General features: G+C 49.0%; 1 long non-coding RNA gene and 2 pseudogenes across 1 annotated transcript; 1 reads left to right on the top strand and 2 right to left on the bottom strand.

The window, feature by feature from the left end:
• Positions 1–4,239: 4,239 nt before the first annotated feature.
• On the bottom strand, positions 4,240–5,582 carry LOC114702676 (annotated as a pseudogene).
• Positions 5,583–5,661: 79 nt separating this feature from the next.
• LOC114702677 lies at positions 5,662–10,067 on the bottom strand. The gene is made up of 3 exons (XR_003736031.2): positions 9,909–10,067; positions 5,979–6,107; positions 5,662–5,704 (listed from the first exon to the last, which is right to left on the bottom strand). It is a non-coding gene; the product is annotated as an uncharacterized LOC114702677 (long non-coding RNA).
• Positions 10,068–10,937: 870 nt separating this feature from the next.
• Positions 10,938–16,834, top strand: part of LOC114702708 — a 44,130-nt pseudogene continuing 38,233 nt past the window's right edge.

Consider the following 16,834-nt stretch of genomic DNA (forward strand, 5'->3'; position numbering starts at 1 on the left):
ACCACACAATGTCCTGAAACCTGCAGGAAGCTGATGGCATGGCCTGCAGCTTCCACCGGGGACACCTACTGAAGAGGAAAGTGAACTTAAGCAGTGGTTCAGGGATCTTGGATTTTTTTCCATCCTTGAGGGTTAGGAGTGGAGATGGACATGAGATGAGAGCCCTTCCTGGAAGGATTTTGCTCACCTGATGGAGATGTGGAGCAGGGCATCCCTTGGGGGACTCACTCCTAATGGATTTGTCACAGTGTGTCTACACAATATGGAATGCTCTCCAATGCACTCCAGAGAGGTGACACAACTTCAAGGCCTCCAAAGGCAAGCGGCACTCCCTCTGTACAGATCTCCACAGGATCTGTACAGATCTGACTTCAGCCTGATGCAGAGTCCGCCCTTAGGTCCTCTTACCCTTGGCATAACAAAGGCTGGAGAACCGCCGATCTGGGCTTTTACTTTCCTGAGCAGGTGAGTTGGTTATCTGCATCTGAACCTGTGCATTTAACAGGGAAATTAATGATGGGTGGGCCAAGCTCTGTCTTGCCCCTAGAGACACCACTCAAGTAGTTACTATAGTCCTCTGCTCACAGGTTTTCTTGCCTAGAAAAGTTCAAGGCCTTTGACTTTAGTTTAACTTTCTTTTTCTTAATTTTTTTTATTGCTTTTATATGTGTGTGTGAATACCATGTGTGTGTTGGTACCTTCAGAGGCCAGAAGAGGGTGTTAGATCCCGTGGAGCTGGAGATACAGGTACATATGAACCACCAGATGTGGGTGCTGGGAACCGACTCAGGTCCTCTGGATCAGCAAAGGCTCTTAACCATTGAGCCATCTCTCCAGTCCCCTTAGTTTGATTTTGTTTTTAGTGATGAAACACCTTCAAACACTCACTCAGACATATTATATAGGAAGTAGAAAAAAAACCTCAGGATTTCACTAACTCTGATTTATTTCATAACTTCACAGGGGTAACATTTAATTTTTCAGCTGTTAATAGGTGACAATGGTGAGGCCATTCTCAGGAACACAAAGCCACATGAAGTCAGGATACAATGGCCAATAATGACAATCACTGTGGTTAGGCGGTGTTGACAAATGCATTTCAGAAAGATAAAGCATCGCAGATGATGACTTTTAAAAAACACTTCTCTTGCAACTTCTTTTTCTTCAATTACACAACTCACAATCCGGAAGAGCATGTTATCATTTCAAAATCAAGTCAACTAGGTCACCAAGCACTTCTGGAATATTTATCCAGATGTGGAAGACAGCCAGTGCAAAGGAGCTAAAATGCTTCCCGGTGGGAGCATCACGACTGCAGCCTGTTCCATCTCTACTTGTTTCCACACAGCCTGAAGTCAGGAGAGCATGCATTGAGCGGACAACAACTATCAACGACAATACCAAGACCTCAGTGTGGCGAGGGGTTTCTAACTTCCAAACGTTACTTGAAGTGCGTAAAGGGCATTGTGCCGTTGATCCTAATGGCAGCCCATTTTCAGATGAGGAAACTGATGTTCAGAGAAGCTAAGCCACTTGCTTACAGCACACAAGGACCGACCACAAGGCTGTGCATGAACTGGGCAGAGCTCTGCCTGGCATGTAAGTGTTGTTTGTTCATGGTGTTCTAGTGCACTTGAACCTGGGGCGCACACACACAAGACACTACAGTTTTCAAGTCTACGTACAATTACAGAAAGCTTGAAAGAGGCACACCAGTGCCGGCAGGGGAACTTGGTTCTGCTGCAAATGGGTCAGTCTAAGAAACAAAAGCAAGCTGGGTGAACACTGATCATGCTGAGACTTGGTCATCAGGACACTTTAAGCCACCTGCTGTGTGTTTGAGATTTAAAGGAGTTTAAAATACTATTTGCTCAAAATCAGTCTTCTACTGAACTAGGAAAAAACACGTTTGAGTGATACACAGCTAGGGAGGGCGGGTTCCAAAGGTCCCTTCCGGGCTTCTGTCCAGGTATCACTGCTGAGCATTTGGTGTTGAGACCATTGAACTCATTTGGCCTTTGCTTCTTTCTCTTTATAAAGAGTAACACAGCAACCCACACCAGTGACACACACCCCACAAACACACGCACCACTCTACAAAGAGTAGCTTGCGCACAAATGGAGTAGGGTTTAGGTGAAACACACCTCAGCAGGTTGTGAGGTCCTTTGCTCTGCTTTGCTCACTGCTGCCAGTTAAAGTCTTTGTGGTTAAACAGACCAGAGTGGCAGTCACACCACTCCGTGCACGTCAATTCTGTGCATGTCTCTAAACGTCCATCTTTTCTCAAGACATCTCTCTATGGCTGTGTACTCTTGGTAACAGACCAGGTGAACCATCCATGGGTCGAGAGACTGACATTGCAGCTCCTTCTGGAACCATCTACATGAAGTAGAAGAAAGGTGTGTGGAGGGGACACTCTGCAGTGACATTAGAAACCAAAGGCATGATGGTCCTAATTCATCTGGTAGAGGAAGGCTGCTCCCAGATCCCTAGTAAAGGCCTGTGACTGCTTAAACTATGGATGAGAGCTGGAGGAAGTTTCCAGAGTCTAACAGGATTTGCTGATTTGAGACAGGAAATGTCCGACAAGCCACTCCATCTCATCTTTCAAACTTTATCGCAAAAGCTGTTTATTTTTTTCTTTAAATAAGGTTCAATTCATTCTTTTATGGTATGAGTCAACACTGGTTTTCTTGATGTGGTTTAAAACATTACGTGTGTGTGTGTGTGTGTGTGTGTGTGTGTGTTATAAAATGACAGCTTGCAGGAGTTGGTCCTTCCACCATGGGGACAAACCTTCCTGCAGAGGGACACAGAAGAGGAAGAGAGAAAGCATGCTTCTTTTGGGTGGCTCTGTAGTGGACTATACAGATAGCAGAGATCCTGGGGAGAAAGGGTACACGATCTCGTTAAGGGGATTAGGTGAATCGCCTTCCTAATGGGCAATCCATCAGCAGGTGATGGACCTTCCAACAGGATTAACTCTTATGTTTGGTTAGTTTGGAATGTTAGGTCTCCACCTAGGCAAGTGGTAGATTCCATTTTTCTGACCAGAAGACAATGGTTTTCTCTCTCTCTCTCTTTTTTTTAAATTTATTTTAATTAATATTATTTATTTTTGTGTTTGTCCGAGACAGGGTTTCTCTGTGTAGCTTGCGCCTTTCTGGATCTCGCTCTGTAGACCAGGCTGGCCTCAAACTCACAAAGATCCGCCTGCTCTGCCTCCCGAGTGCTGGCATTAAAGGTGTGTGCCACACCACCGGCTGGTTTTCTCATAATGAGACCAGTAAAGCCCAATCAAGGCACTATAAAATTCTCTCTCTGAAGAGGTAACCCTAAAATCATTTAGGAGATGGGCTAAAATTGGGGAACAGATATAAGCATTTTTATCATGAAAATCTAGCGATCTACTTCTAAAGCTATTTACAAAGGGATTAGTGTCTGGCTGAGGTCCAGTCCCACCTAAAGTGTAACCTCTATGAAGGTGACAACGAGAAATCAGGGCTCCTTTGTGCACTCGTGAGTCAGAGAACCCACTCTTGAAATGCTCCTAAACTGCCTTCTTTTTTTTTCTAAAGATCTATTTATTTTTATTTTATGGGTGTGCTCTGCACGTATGTATGCATACACATGTGTGCAGTGCCAAAGGGACAGAAGAAGGTGCTGGATCCTCTGAAACTGGAGTTATGGATGGCTGTAAACCACCATGTGGGTGCTGGTTTCTGAACTCCTCTGTAAGAGTAACAAGTACACTTAACCACTGAGCCATCTCTCCGGCTCCTGCTTTGCCAGTTTCTAATTCCTGTTCACATCATTACCCCCTCTGAAGAGGCTGGCAAGCAGCATTACCAACCCAGCTATCTGGCTGACCATTGGTGTGCTTAAAGGAAACTAATGTACAGGAGTTTTAGGTATTTTAGGAACTTGGTCTTGTATTTACTAACAATCTACTTTAGAGTCCAAAACCAATCTACTTAGAGCCCAGATGGGACACTAGTGGTGGTACATTCTCTAATCCCAGAACTCATCTTGGGAGCCTGATGCAGGAGAGAGCAAACTCAAGGCCAGCCTGGGCTCTATACGGTGAGACCCTGTCCAAACAAAGAAAAAAGAAAAGACTTGTTTCTAATGCTTGTCTTCAATCCTGTATATTAGAGAAACCCCCCACCCTAACAAAGATGAGCCTTGTCAAGCACTATCCTGCGCCCCCAAGAGGTTGAAGGAGTCGGGGTATGCTCTCAGTTGCTCCTTGCACTGTCCAGCGGCTATAACCCTCTCTTTCCCTGACTCCTCCTGCTCTCATGTTCAAAGTAGGCTCTTCTTCTTCTTCCTCCCGTATCACCTTCATCAGCTGCAAAAAGGTGGTAGTGGGCCTGATCCTTCAGCTCCCGGAGCCGGCACCAGAGAACGTTGTTAAGGTTGGCCCAGCCATGACCTGCTCAGGCGTACCTGGTCAGCAATGTTCGGGGAATAGCCCGTTTTTCCACAGCTCTTCGAAGCAGAGTTTCCAGCGGAGCACGTAGGCTGAATTTTCTCCCCTTCTTGCTGATAGGTCTTTAGGTATTTACTGCGAGGACTACGGCTCTCCATACTCCCGAACACTGCTTAAAGGCCCCCAGACACTCTTGCACAGTGGCAGATGGGTTGTCCGCCAGTACGATGTGCATGAGGTCCAGGGCGGGGCCACGGAGGCTCTCCATCATCCACTTTTCTTTTCTGCCTCAGGGATGGGCCACTCTTTGGCTATCTCTGTGGTCTGTTCAAACCAGACCTCAAAGGACTCCTCCTCTGGGGCAGGTACCGTGCTCCAGAGAATACTCGCAACTTACAGTACCTCACAGGCAGCAGAGACCTTGGGGTCTGAGCCATTGCCTGCCCCACCAAATGGGCCAGTAACTCAGACGAGGAGCAGCTCGCGGTGGCTGGAGTCACTCCCTCCTGCTTGAGGGCTCGGAACATGCCTGCAACCGTCTGCCCTTCTTTTTCGAGAAAGAGGTTCAGTCTTTGGAGAAACTCAGTGTCCTGGTTAGCGGTCTTAAAGATCACTTTCCAGACACCCCTTTCCCTGCACCTCACTGGGGACCACAGACATATCTGTGTCCTCCAGGAGTTCTAGTAAAACAGCATTGGTGTTGTCTTGCTTCTGGAATATCTTGCCTAGCAGTTTGTAGTTGCCCACACACTTCAGCGCCTCCTGAAGGACCGCCTGGATGTCAGACTCACCGCATTCCGAGGGTATGCCGGTCACCATCAGTGACTTCTGGTCATCCACATTCATGATCTTAGACCACTCCTCCAACAGTGCCACTGCCATCGTCTCAGGATACGCTTTTGCGCTTAGGCCTGGCCTGGCTCACAGCTCAAAGCCTTGTGGGTGGCTTTGTCCTTTTACTTAGTATCAAGAACCAGGCACTCACTTCCTGGGTGTCTTCAGACCCTCGGCAAAGTTGATGGATACTACAGGATGAACGGGGGTGGGGTGGGCTGCAGTTATCAGCCCTGTGGCTCTGCAGTGGGTTCGATGCTGTTTCTGAGAGCCGTAGGCAGCTGTGTGGTGCTGACTCTCGTCACTGTGAGGCACCTGGGAAACTGCTTTTCCCGTCATCTGCTTCCTGTCACTTCGGCTCTCTCTAGTCAGTGGGAGGCAGCGTCCACTCTAACACCAAAGCGCTGGGGAGTCACAGAGCAAAATGGCAAGGACTCCTAGGGAAACAGAGGTTCTTTTTTACTATACAGACCTCTACTTCCCAGGACACACCCACATTCTAGTTTGAAATGGGACTGGGGCGGACCAAGGGCTATGACTCCCACTGCACCTGTGTCTACCCGACTCTGGTGAGCTCCCTTCCTTCCTTACTGTACTTTTTGCCTGTGGGACCAGCTTAAATCCCATCTCTCCACCCTGAAGCCCCACCAGTGGGCAGGATTCGAGACCTCCACCATTGGAAAGATGAGATCAGGAGACATAGTTAAATACCTGTTTATATGTTCCAGAATATTCCTCAAGAATCAAGGGGCCGAGTATTCAGCTTCCAGCTCAGGAAGATGTCTCCCACCTCCATACAATAGTGTGTACGTGTTTTAACTTCAGCCAAATCAAGCTGTCCTGTACACACAAAAATGAATAAAGTGTTTTTAGGCCAAAAATCTAGTAATAAAGATTAATGCATTTAATAAAAACGTAACAGTTCAGGAAAGGATAAAAAAAGGTGAGTCCTGCACAATTTAATGGAACATCCTAAAGAAGATAGTTGCTACACTTCTTTGAAGAAAAAGCCCACCTAGTTCTGGGGACACTCTTCAGTCTGCAGAAGGCTTGCCTGGCATATATGCAGGAAGCCTGGAGTTCAAGTTCCAGCACCACATAAAATGGGCGTGGTGGTCCATGCCTGTAATCCCAGCACTTGGGAAATGAAGGCAAGAGGGTCAGGAGCTGAAGATCATTCTTGACCACATAGGGAGCTTGAGGCCAGCCTGGGCTACATGAGAACCAGCTTTAAAAATAAATCCAACTGTACTGTGTGTGGGGGCACTCCCAGCATTTGTGAGATGAGGCGGGAGGATGGTAAGTTTGAAGTCAATCTGGGCTACATAGAGAAATCTTGTCTCCAAAGAAGAAAAAGACATACACAAAACTAAACAGAATCATTCAAATGATTTTAATGGGTATAACAGAAAAAAATGGAACCTCAGAAAAATAAGTGCACTCTGGAGTTACGAACCAATCGTCTTTGGTTGTGTCTAGCCTGGCTTTTCCAGGGTTACACATGGTAAGTTACCAACCCAGCTCTTCCTGTGGTGCTTTCAATGAGAATGGGCCCCATAGCTCATGTATTCAAATGCTTGGTCCTTAGTTGGTGGAACTGTCTGGGAAGGACTTTGGAGGTGTGTCACTGGGGGTGGCTTTGAGATTTCAAAAGTCCACACCATTCCCACTGTCAATCTTGGTGCCCTGTGGATCAGAAAGCTCTTAGTTCCTGCTCCAGACCGTGCCTGCCTACCTGCTGCCATACTCCCAGCCACAGTGGTCATGAACTCACCCTCTGAAGCTGTATAAATGCTTTCTTCTCTAAGTTGCCTTGGTCATGATCCTTTGCCACAGAGGCAGAAAAGTAACTAAGACACTTCCTGTCATTTAAATTGGACTGGGCCATTGAGAGAAAAGCAAAGAGCAGAAAGCATGCCCACACCAGAGTGAAGTATCCATGAAGCAGCTTGCTCTCCAGGGAGAGGGAGACCTAAGAGTGTAAAAGGGGTGGTCCTGTGACAGCATGGTCACTTAGCCATGGGGATGCCTTCAGAGAAGCACCTTAGGTGGCTTTCTAATTGGCTGAACATCACAGAGTGTGCTTATGTAAGCTAAGAGATTCGTAACATCACTAGACCCATATTCTTATGGAGTCACTGTGCTATACCAACTGAAATGTTGACTTGACTGTGCCTTTCAGAGACCTTATAGGGTGTATGTTAGGATGCTACAACCATTTTTACCCTTAGCCCGAACATTTCCCATCAGTCTGAGGGAGGCCATATGCCAGAGATGCTGGCCATTACTAAGGCAGCGGCTGCCTCAGGAGCAGCTTCCATCTTCCTGGAAAATGCTAAAGGCTGCTCCAGTGTGCCAGAACCAGGGAGCAAGATGCTATCTCACCCTGTGCCTGGGAGCATGGGGACCTGGGACCAGTCCAGACCTTAGATTTCCTTGTAAAATATGGGAGTGAATTTCCTTCTCTTGGAGTATTTGGAGGAATCAGAAATGTAAAGAACACTGGAGGGGCTAAGAATGTAGCTCAAGTTGGTAGAGTGCTTGCCACCATGCAGGAAGTTAGACCCCAGCGTTGCATAAGCCAATAGTGGCAATGCCCATTACCCAACACTTAAGAGGTAAAGGCAGATGGATCAGACATTCAAGAGCATCCTTGGCTATGTAAGGAGTATGAGGTTACCTGGGGTTATTTACAGGACCTTGTCTCCATAACAACAAAAACAACCAAACAAAAGGCTTTGAATACCCAGATCCACAGAAAAACTGTCATACTAAAATTGATTAGCTTGTGAGGCCTTCCCCTGAAGGTAATCCTGCCTACAAGGGATGGCTTTCAAAAAAAGAAAAGAAAAGAAAGAAAGAAAGAAGCCCCAAGTGTCTGGAGAGATTGCTCAGTGGTTAAAAGCACAAGTTTGGTTCCTAGCAGCACTCATGTGGTGATTCACAGCTTCAGTTCCAAGGAATCTGACACCTTCTTCAAGGGTCCCAGGCATGCATGTGGTGCATGTACGTGCATTCAGGCAAAACACCCATGTACATGTATATATATATACTGAAAATTAACACACACCGGGCGGTGGTGGCGCATGCCTTTAATCCCAGCACTCAGGAGGCAGAGCCAGGCTCTGTGAGTTCGAGGCCAGCCTGGTCTACAAAGTGAGATCCAGGACAGGCACCAATACTACACAGAGAAACCGTGTCTCAAAAAAACCAATAAATAAATAAATAAAGAAATAAATAAACAAACAAACACACACCCCAAAATTTAAGGACCCCCCCCCCGGGCGGTGGTGGCTCAGGCCTTTAATCCCAGCACTCGGGAGGCAGAGGCAGGCGGATATCTATGAGTTCGAGGCCAGCCTGGACTACCAAGTGAGTTCCAGGAAAGGTGCAAAGCTACACAGAGAAACCCTGTCTCGAAAAACCAAAAAAAAAAAAAAAAAAAAAAAAAAAAAAAAAAAAAAAAGACCCCCAAGTGAAATACCCTTGATGTACAACAGGGTCATGAAAAAATGTTTGGATGTGAGAGATCGCAAGGGTTTCGTATTTTTCACATAAAGGGGGCCCACAGGATAACCTGTTAAAGGAACCAGACTCTGAGGTCAAAGACCCCACTTGAATTACCAAACTAGACACATGACCTTCATAAAATCCTCCTAAACCCCTATCCTAACCTGAAAGGCTGGAGCGATGAAAGCCCTCATCTCACAGGGCCTTGGTGACGCATTGGCAAGAGAAGCTACTGGAAGCTTTCAATAAAATGCCAAGCACATCCGGTGCTGACGTCCAAAGGCCCTACGCACATGGGGTCCTCTCAGCTCCTACATAAGCTTGGGGTGGTGGTGTGTTGTGTGTGTGTGTGTGTGTGGTGTGTGTGTGTGTGGTGTAAACTGTGACTCCATCCATCAAACTATCTCCGGCAACCGGGGGCGTTGGTATCCGCACACAATCCTTCCCTAAGCAAAGGCTGACAATGGGCCTGATTTCTTGGTCACACCGCCCGGTGAGAACATGCTGCAGTAAACTGTCTGTCATAGACCAAACCCATTCTCTTTAGTGAGCATGCTCAGATCTCCCTCCGGGGGGCCCCTAAAGGATGGGTTCTTCTGCAGGTTTCAGCCACTTTGGAAAAACGGGGGGGCGGGGGGGGCTAAATCCACCAGAAGCAGAACCAGGGGTTGAGATTAAGCAAGGAAGGGCCCAAAATTAGAATGCTGGTTGGAAAAGCCTCCAACCTGGCGACCGTGGCTGGACCGCGCTCACGCGCCCCCCCAACACACACACACACCCTCAAATCGTCACACACTTTGGCTGCGCATAATTCACAGCATGTAATCCTCCCCTAGGCCTCGATCGAGCGACCCTTAGCTCAAAGCGCTGCCGCCCTAGAGAAGCGGCATCTGGTAACCGCGGGGCTCTGGCGCAGTATGCAACAGGGGCGGGGGAGCTAGGCGGGGCGTCCTGAAAACAAGATGTGCCTGAAGTGAGCTTCAGTCTGCTTAGTCCTCAACCATTTTGGGTGGAATGGTGGTAACCAGGTGTGTGCGTGTGTGTGTGTGTGTGTGTGTGTGTGTGTGTGTGTGTAGTGGTGGGAGATACCAAATCCGACCCTCCTGGGCCTCTCCTGGGGCAGTAGCCTACCTGCAGGGCATGAGACCTTCAGATAATGTTGAGGGTCCTCAGTTTCTCCGTTGAGGAGCAGTGCTGTGATACGCAGCCTGAATTCTCCTCTACGCCCCCATGCACCACAGGCCTGCATCTTCCTCCGGGTCAATTCCTCCCTTTCGCTACGCCCCTCTGCTTTTTTCCGTCCCCGCCATGTTGTGAGCCCTACCTCCCAACCACCGCGGCTGCAAGCAGCGAGATTATTCTCCTTTTCCTCTGCTCCTTGAAGTCCCCCGCCCCGCAACCCCCAGGTCGTGGGTAAACTGAAGCTTTGGTGTCGGGCACTTGGGTGTCTGAGACCAGCCCTTGGCTATTTCCAGCATCACCACCTCCCCAGCGACATAGCATCCCAACGCCCGCAAGCTTGACCCTTGGCTCCCCCAACCCTCCGCCCTCAACCGGGGACAGGGGAGCTCAGAGCACCTCGCAAAGCAGCGAGGCAGGTGGAGGAGAGGGGTTAGGGCCAGGATCTGCGCGCTCGGGTCCTCGCCCAGCTGTAGCTGTCCAAACACTCACCCTGGCGCGAGAGCTGTCTGCTGGGCGGCCGCTGCGCATCCATTAGCGGGTGGAGTGGCCGCTTCACTTCCGGAGCGCGGGCTCCGGGTGCCCCACGCCCCTTGTACCCTCCCTTCTCTGTCCTCCCTCTGGTCCCCTCCCTCCCTGTCCCTCCCTCCTGATCGCGCGTTCAGCCCCCCCGCCCGCCCGCGTTGCCGGAACTAGCATCCTCTGCCGCAGCGACCGCCCGCCCAGATCCAACTTTGCCGCTCGCTCGGAGGTGGCGCGGCGGCGCCGGGGGCGTGGGCAGGGAGGGAGAAAGCAGGGTCAGGAGGAGGGACCGTGAGGGGTGGGTCGCCGGCTCGCCAGCCTCCATCCTTTCTGTGCACCTTGCGGTAGGCAGGGAGCGGCAGCCGCGCGCACTAGAGGCTAGTGCACACCCAGCAGGGAGACTTAGGGAACCACAGACAGACGGACGGACGAGAAAATCCTCCCCAGCGCCCCGCAGCCATGGCCGAGAGAAAGCAATCTGGGAAGGCGGCAGAGGACGAAGAGGTCCCTGCCTTTTTAAAAACCTGGGCTCGGGCAGTCCCAAGCCCCGGCAGAAATTCTGCGCATGTTCTGCCCGGTGGAAGGGTCCTCGGAGAACAAGACCATCGATTTCGATTCGCTTTCGGTGGGCCGGGGCTCAGGGCAGGTGGTGGCTCAGCAGCGAGATGTCGCCCACTTGGGCCCGGACCCGCACCGCAGAGCCGGCGTGCCAGCGGGGAGCCATCTGTTGAATCGGGCCGGAAGGTGGAGATCCGGCGGGCCTCGGGCAAGAAGCCCTGCAGAACATCTACGATCAGGTTGGTATGGGGGGTGGGGACGGAGAGCGGGGCTGACCCTGGCATCTCGCGGAGGACCGAGCATCCCCGCGTGGCGACCGGCACGCGGCGCTTGGAGCTCTGCCTCCCGCATCTGCACGCGCACCGGCGCCTGCCGCCCCTTCACCGCGCAGGGTGCGGCGAGGCACGGTTTAGCCGGTGGCGTCTGAGCGCCCACAAAGGCTGCCCTCCTCCTTGTGCCTGGGAGGTGGGGAACCCGCGTCAGGGACCAGCTGATCCCTGGGCTGGAGGCAACGAGTGGCGATTGGGGTGGACCACTGTGCCGTTCTTAAATCCTCCCGGGTGCATCCGATTTGCAGCTGTGGCTCAGTGCCCCACCCTTTTTTGATGCAGCTCAAAGAGCGCAGTGGTGGCTGCAGTCAAGGCCAGAGACTTTCCTGGGGTCGAGGGGGGAAGGGCTCACATGGCTCCTTGGAGTGCAAGGTCTCCGCCTTCGAGCGCTCCGCACCGCGTCCTGAGCTCTGAGGTCAGGACCACGGCCAGCGCCCTGAGCCTGTCACCAGTGCCTGACTCGGTTCACAGCCAGTTAAGAGTCGGGAGGCCGTGATGTCACCGAGAAAAGCTAGATAGCCATGTGGAGAACAAAAGTTCTGCTAAGTTCTCGGCAAGGCTTCCAGAGCGCTTCCCAGCGCTGTTTGGGAGGCACTTTGGGAATGGGAGAGACTACGTGGATGATATTCAAAGAGCCAAAAAGGAAAAGAAAAAAGAGGATGGGAGGGGAAGAAGGCTTGCATTTGGAGACAAGACTCCCTGATTAGAAACAAAGAAGGCTAGCCTGGTTATCCGTGGTCATAGAAAACGTTGACATGGTCCAGTAAATCACAGCAGTGCACATTTCAAATCGAGTGGTCTTTTCACACACATGTCCCTCTGTTTCAGGGTGACGTTTATACTCGTGTATTTTTTTTTTCACAGCTTTAATGTCTCAGCTGATCATTTATAGTGCACAGTGCCTTAATGCTCAATTGCTGCTTCTCTCCCATGCCCGTGGTGAAGATCAGAACCAGTCTATGAATGACTTTATATTGAATCTCCATGTGCCTTCCCTTCTAGGGCAGAGGAAGATTAGTCCTAAAAGTGCTTCCTTTCAGACAGCCACTGGAGAAGTTGGGGCAGTTTGCACATGCTCACTGTGGGGCTTGTCGGAGAATGCTACAGAGAAAGCCTCAGGAGCAGCTCTGGGCAATGACTGGACACCGGGTCCCTGTGTCTAACGCAGCAGAGTGTTCTAGCTTTTGACTTTCTTAGGACCACTTCTTAGAAAAAAAAAAAATCACTTAATTTACACCCACCATCCTCTGATTTTTAAATTTATATTTCACTAAGAGGCGACTGGAATCTAAATCCAAAAAGCTGTTTTGTTCCAAGAGAACAATTGAAAAAGTTTCTTCTTTCTTTTTTTCTATCTTTCTTCTTTTCTTTCTTCCCTTTTCCTTTCTTTTTTTCATTCTTTTTTGAGACAGAATCTCATTCTGGACTTGAACTCATGACAATTCCAGTGCCTCCTGGGTGCTGGGATTGCAGATGTGACCCACCATGACCACCAGCTCTGTCTATCTATCTATCTATCTATCTATCTATCTATCTATCTATCTATCTATCTATCTTTTTCTTTCTTTTGTGGTGCTGGGGCCTGAACCAGGACTAGTGTGTTGCTTAAACAAGCATTCTATCACTGAGCTACATCCCTAACCCAGATGTTTCAATATTGTACCTTGTAGTAAAAAATGGGTAAGTATAAAATGAGTTCCTCATGGGAGCACGTTGGTGAAAGTCAAGACCACGTTGCACCGAGTTTGAGTGAGTACTCTCAAGTCAGACATGGTGTAGGGTCACCCCGACAATGTGCAGGAAACAGAACCACACCTGGAGAATCTGTAAGAGGAGACGTGAAAGTGGCGGATGAGTGACCTCTGCATGACAATGGAAGAGCCACTGGCTGGGTGACTGGAGGGATTGTTGGAACACACCTAAATTTAACATAAACTCTAACTTGCAAATCTAGGGAACACAGAGGGGGCAATTTGAAGACAAAAGCACCAGATCCAATCCTTAGTTTTAACCCCTGCAAATCCGTCTCTGCCTCAGCTTCCTGATCATTAGCTCTGGAGGTCGGTTCTGGCACAGGCTTTCAGCAGCCCTCTCTGGTTCATTTATCACAAAAGGGCCATTCCTGTGGGACTTGGTCATTCATAACTAGCAGCATTTACCCAGTGTGGTGCTTACAATGGATGAATTTTTCATGTTTCACAAGAGCGTGTGCATATATATGTATAATGACGGTGACTTCAGAAAGCACAGTTGGCTCACTGTTTTGACAGAACCAGTGGTCATTACTTAGATTTAGCTCATCAGCAGGCTGTCTTCAGGCTTTCAAGGAATTCTTCTAGAAGCTCTGGCACAGAGAAGGGTAGATGGAGTGGCCATGTTCCCTTCCCCTCCCTTGAATCTGTTGGTAAGGGGTCAGAGTTGCTGGGCATGATGGCACACACCTTTAATCCAGCACTGTGAGGCAGAGGTAGGTGGCCTGGGCTACACAGTGAGTTCTAGACCCACCAGAGCTACTTGGCAGCATCCTGTTTAAAAAAAAGAAAGAAAAAAAAAAAAAAAGAAACAAAGGGGAAAAAAGAAAGGACAAAGGAAGGAAGAAAAAAGGAAAATAAAAGAAAAAAGTATTTTGCTCACCTATGACACCAAGAATCCTCTGTTGTAGAAAGGCCAGAGCAGGCTCCTTAGCCACGTAGCTCATGGGCGATGAGAGGGCCTAGTGAATACATTCCCAGGGACTATCGACACGTGATGCACAGAGTGAGCAAGCCATGAACACAAAACCCTAGGAGTAGCTTGCCCCAGGCTTCCAGGTTTGGGGAAGGGAAAAAGCCAGTAGAGGGTTAGGAACGAGGAGAGTGTCCATCTTCTTGCTTCTCTTTCCCGTGTGTGCAGCCAGAGGCCGGTTTGGGCTGCAATGATACCATACTGATCCCGACCTCTTGGATAGAGAACAGATGGACAGCTGTTTTCGCTGTGTTTGTCAGGCTCACATCACTATAAGAAAACACCTGGAGTGGACACTTATGAAATAAATGCAGATAGATCTGCTTGGCTCATGGTTCTGGAAGTTCAGGCCCAGGATCTGGTTGCCTTATGAGACTGGCAATGGGAATAACATGGAGTAGGGGAAGGAGGGAGGAAGGGAGGGAGGGACAGAGAGAGAGAGAGAGAGAGAGAGAGAGAGAGAGAGAGAGAAGAGAGCACATAAGCCCTTTAAGGGCACACCCACAGTAACCTTGGGAGTTCCTATCAAACCGTACATCTTAAAGGTCTGTAATAGCACCTCCCAAGGATCCAGAGTTCACCTACAAACCTTTGGAAGACACTCAGTGCTTAACCATGGTAGTTGCCCTGCTTGCTAGTGAACGTGGGTCTTTGAGCCCACCCTTTCTCCTGGGATCCTTCTCTCTAGTGGAGATGCATTAGGTCAGAAACCTCCTCTCATCCTGGGATACTGGATGCTGAGCCCCTTCCAAAGAACGTCCAGGCCCATTTAACCATGAACAACCTGTGCAGACCACAGAGGTGGGGAAGGAACTGTCCTCTGGTCCAGGACAAATGCCAGTGAGTGGGCTCTATAGAGCCCTGCTGAGCTTGGCAGCATCTTGCTGTGGCTCAAACATATCCCTAAACCTTTGCTGGCAACTTAATTCCTCGTGTAGCGCCATGTTGGGAAGTAAGGCCAGTGGGAACACCCTATCCTTATGCTCTCAACACTGAGGACTCAAGACCTGAGACTCCTGAGTTGCGTCACTTTTTCCTCTTTGGCAATGTGATGCTTTCTCCAGGTCACATGGCAACGATGAAGGCTCACGGTGTGTAACCTCAATCTTAGACTTCCCGGCCTCTAGACTCAAGCACCAAATGTCATTCTTGTCTAGGGCTGGGGAAATGGCTCAGTCAATAAAATGCTTGCTGCATAAGCCTGAGGACCTGAGTTGATCACCAGTGCCGACATAAAAACCTGGGTGTGGGTGGGCACGGTGGTGCACACCTCTAATCGCAGCATTTGGAGGCAGAGGCAGGCAAACCTCTGTGAGTTCAAGGTATCGGTCTATGTAATACATTCCAGATCTGCCTTTGGGTACACAGTGAGATGTTGTCTCAAAACAACGCGGTGGATTGTGGTGGTGTGTGTTTGTAATTTCAGAGCTGGGAGACACAGCTGGGGAGATAGATCCCTGTGGCTCACAGTCAGCCACCCTAGTCAAAGCAGCAAGCCAGAGGCTTAGTAAGAGACTTTGTCTCAAAAAAAACCAAGATGGATGCCTCCTGGAAGGATACCTGAGTATCTGGCTTTCATACAGTGTGCATAGATGTACATCAAATATATGATCATGCATGCAAATCTGCACATGCGCATATAAATAAATACATAATAGAATAATATGAAAACAAGAAAATGTCCTGTTATAATTCCCAACTCAGGTATTCCGTACATAGCACATAAAATGAATCGAGCCAGTCACCACACCTATACAATGCTTTCTAAGATTCCTTTCCAGTCTGGATCCATAGCCCCTCTCTCCAAGCTGACTCTTCCTCAGCCTTGGATTCCAGTGTTCCAAACACCATCCCCATCCCATCCTCCTAGGGTAACCTTTCTTCCTCCAAAGTGCCATGTAGCAGGAATCTTAAAACTCCTTATTAATAAAATCAAACCTGTGGCAGTTATTGGGGTGAATTCTGGAAGATCAGAGAAGCAGAACAAGCCACAGCTACCCTCACCTGGCCAACTTCTCAGCTAGTCTTGTTTCCTCAGACTGGAAGCTTCTGTGTCCTCGTCCCAATGGCTCTCAGCTGAACTGCTGCTCGAAAGCCTGAAGCTTAACCAGCTAAAAGCGTAACCAGCAAATGCTTCTAGTTTCTGGACTTCACGACTTACATATCTTTCCTTTCTACCATCACTCCCTGGGATTAAAGGCTTGCTTTCTGGATTAAAGGCGTGAGTCACCATGCTTAGCTGTATCCTTGAACAGATGGATTTCTGCCTCTGAATGCTAGGATTTAAAGGCGTGTGCTACCACTGCCTACACCTCATGTTTAATATTGTGGCTGTTCTGTCTCTGACCCGATAAGTTTATTAGGGTACACAGTATTTGGGGAACACAATACCACCACGGTGTTATGTTCTAAATTTCTTCTTTCCCCCCTCATAATCCCCTCTTCCATTCAACATTCCAATTCTGAGCAAACAGCGAAATCCTGACGGTTCATACCAAGCTGTCCTTGAGATTCTTGTGTGATGACGGATGTGTAGTGGAGGTTTGTCTGGGAGCCTAGAACCAGGCAATAGCTTCATACTCTTAGTGGTCCTCCTGCTCAGTCTTCCAGTGCTGGGACTACAAGTATGTTTCTACTTCCAGCTTTTTATGTGAGTTCTAGGGGTCAGCTTGTAAGACAAGCACTTCATCAACTGAGACAGCTCCAGTCTTTTCTTTCTTTTTTTTCTCCTAAAGATTTTATAAT

This window comes from Peromyscus leucopus, unplaced genomic scaffold (assembly GCF_004664715.2).
Source record: "Peromyscus leucopus breed LL Stock unplaced genomic scaffold, UCI_PerLeu_2.1 scaffold_570, whole genome shotgun sequence".
In the NCBI taxonomy this organism is placed as follows: domain Eukaryota; kingdom Metazoa; phylum Chordata; class Mammalia; order Rodentia; family Cricetidae; genus Peromyscus; species Peromyscus leucopus.